General features: G+C 33.0%; 1 pseudogene; it reads right to left on the bottom strand.

Annotated features, from left to right (window-relative positions):
* Positions 1-608: 608 nt before the first annotated feature.
* Positions 609-2,473, bottom strand: LOC131151378 (probable xyloglucan endotransglucosylase/hydrolase protein 5; annotated as a pseudogene).
* Positions 2,474-3,257: the final 784 nt, after the last annotated feature.

The raw sequence follows: 3,257 nt of genomic DNA, 5'->3' as shown, positions 1-3,257 counted from the left end.
AATAAAAAAATTTAAGTTCAGAATATTAGTGACAAATTTTGAAAGTCGTCACTCTTGGTCCCTTATTAGTGACGGATTGGAGAACCGTCACTACTACTTCATTGAAAAAAAAAATTTAAGTTCAGAGTATTAGTGATGAACTTGTAAATTCATCACTATTGGTCCCTTATTAGTGACGAATCTAGAAATTTGTCACTACTAGGCCATTATTAGTGACGAATTTTTGACCGTCACTAATGATGCTATGTTATTATTATTTTTTTTTTTTAAAAAAATAGAAGGAGAGTAGTAGTGATGGTTTTGAAACTGTCACTAATACCAAAATCTCTAATCCCTTCTCGCAGCATATTTTCCCACACTTTCCCCTGCTCCTTGCTTCTCCCTCCTACTCCAGCTGGCTCCTCCTCCTCCCTTCCTACTCTCGTCAAACCTCTCTCTCAGTCTACTGTTGCTCCCGACGTAGCACGCTCTGTTCGCCAGATATCTTAGGCTTCGTCGGAGCCCTAGCCGACTCGCGACCCCTATCAAACTCCTGTCCTAGACTCTTGCTGCTCCCAGGCATCTCTTGAGACCTATACGCCTATTTTGTATTCCAAAAATATTTTGCATTATGGCGGTGCTTTAGGGTATCTATTTCTATCTGTATAGTAGTTATAAACTAAATATTTTTGCACATTTTTATATTATTTTTTTCTGAGGAGGAGTAAGACTCCAATATTTTTTTTGGTTCCACCAAGAACGGGTAGGCTGACAACCCTTAGGAGGGCAAGCATCTATGTTGTTGAATCCTTTATATTGAGCAAGGAAGGGTTCATTTTTTCAATTCATTTTGGCTCCTTTAGGTAGTACCCAATCTGTCTACCATATGGTTGCTTTTACCTTCATTGGTGTTAAGAGGTATTTCTTGAATCCAACATTTGTATTGTTTCTAAACACTCTAATTGGAGTATCATCCAAAAAAAACCTAGTCAAAGAAAAATCCTGGGAAATCAAAATGGGTAAAAGAAGAAAAGGAAATTAGATACGTTAAAAGGTATCATGTATATTCATACACTATTTGTTCTGGATTCCAAAGGATTGAATAATTATGGAAATCTATTGTTGGATCAAACTAAAGAAGAGTCCTTTATTCTCTACCTCCAAAATCATTAGCATACACATTAGTTTGTAGGAAAAAAGTAGGACCAGCCAGGAACTCAAAATCAAGCTCGTCTCGTGCCTATGAGTGTTATTTTTCTAAAGCTAGCTACCATTGCACATGATACAATAATGATTAATATAATTTAAACTAAAAGGAGACACTATGGGCACACAAAAAGAAAATATTATTTGCAATAGTGAGAGAGAGAGAGAGAGAGAGAGAGAGAGAGAGAGAGAGAGAGAGTGGAGGGGGTAAATTTGTCATTTTATGTAGAACCTACACAAAGCATTAAATAAATTAAAAGTTTGCGTGCAAACTTAGGGATTCTATATTTTTTTAATATTCATCATATCCTTCAAACGTGTTAAGTTTACTAAATAAATTAAAATTTTAGAGTTTTTAAGCTCATGGATTGTTGAAGCCACCGGAGCTACAAGTTTATTACTTGAGGGTTGATTTTTAGAGGTCCACCTTTTGTTTTGTTTTGTTTTTGTCCATTTCTTTTTTCTATGGCTTGTTCTTAAAGTTACTTTAAGTATACTATGAAACCTAATTTTGGTTTGTGTAAGATATGGTTTTGTGTGTCCACATTTATAAAGGCTTTATTGGTCCGATATGGTATATTTTTCATCCTTATATATCAATATTGCTCATACACAAGTGAACAAATAATTATGTGCACCTTTTGCTTTTTTAGCCCATAAGCTCTTTCATAAATTTGTTGAACATTATCTTAGGGTTCTTAGTTTTTTAGTTGCTTCTTGATTCTAGATAACATAAAATATAATATCAGATTTCATTTTCTACACATTTGTTACGTAGGAATGGAATAGGAATGAGTATAATGGAATCAAATTTATCACTTGAATTTTTAAGGAATATAATTAATACTCTTTTTAAAGTTATATTAATTATTTACCATGATAAAAATTTTGAATACAATAATTTATCATTAATTTAATTGCTCTTTCATTTATTTTATATTTATACTAATTTATTAAAAATATATACAGTAATTAAAGTACATATTCGAGTAGTGAATCCTTACTGCAAAACATGATTCAAGAACAACAATTGACTTTAATGTAAAACTTGCTTTAAGAACAAACTAACATTTTCTTTTTTATTTATAAGGAAATGATAAACAAAATTTCAGCAGCATGCCATCTTGTCTTGATGGATGGTATTATGTGATATGAATTGTAAATTTAACTACTGAAATACATGCTTGTGTTGAACGCCAACTGCATGGCCGATGCAATACATTGTGAATTGCATGCTAGTAGTGGATTTAGGTTCTCGCATGCTCAAACTCACCAGTATCTGCATCATGCGTACTATTGTGATTTGTATGCTTGAATCTATCAGGTTTTAGTGCAGGAAGATTTTGAGAAATGTCAAATTTACAGATGGCATGCTACCAAAATTTTGTGAAAGTTTTTCCATAATAAAACTATGTGCAAAGAAATGTATGCATGATCAGTTAAAACTTAAAGTCATTCTAACTCGCGCCTCTCATGTGTTGAAATTTGTAAGAAAAGAGGCAATCTTAGGCTTATAATTGAAAATCTAAACATTTGGCTAAGAACAACAATCTTAAGCGTACAGTGAAAGGTTAAGAACTAAATGCCATATGTAGTAAAATGCCAAATTAATTACTGTCATTTCTTGTATTCATGGAAGCTTAGACCCGTCCAAGAATTGTTACTCTACATTCATACCTAATCGTACATGTGAGACAAATCAATTCTTATAATTCAATTGAATATTAGTCATACTATGTTGACTAATAATCACTTGAATATGTTAATTATTTGTTTCACTTATGATTAGTAATGTTTGTATTTTAACCATTCTTGGATTGTCCAATGTGGACAGTTCAGGAAGTTGTATTTACATTATTGTCATCGTTCACGCTTTGTCAATTGTCATTATATATTTCGAGCGCGTCTTTACTTGTGTTCTCTAAGAGCATAATCGGGCATCGTGACAATTTGTTGGTGATGGAAAACTAGCAACATGTTTACTTCCCCCATCTGGTGTACTTGGAGAGCCATGGGGAGATGCTGCCTAAATTTATAATGACTACGACGAAGGAATTTGAGCGATTTATTGC

Source organism: Malania oleifera, chromosome 3 (genome assembly GCF_029873635.1).
Source record: "Malania oleifera isolate guangnan ecotype guangnan chromosome 3, ASM2987363v1, whole genome shotgun sequence".
Lineage (NCBI taxonomy): Eukaryota > Viridiplantae > Streptophyta > Magnoliopsida > Santalales > Ximeniaceae > Malania > Malania oleifera.
This window is presented reverse-complemented; position numbering and strand designations above follow the sequence as displayed.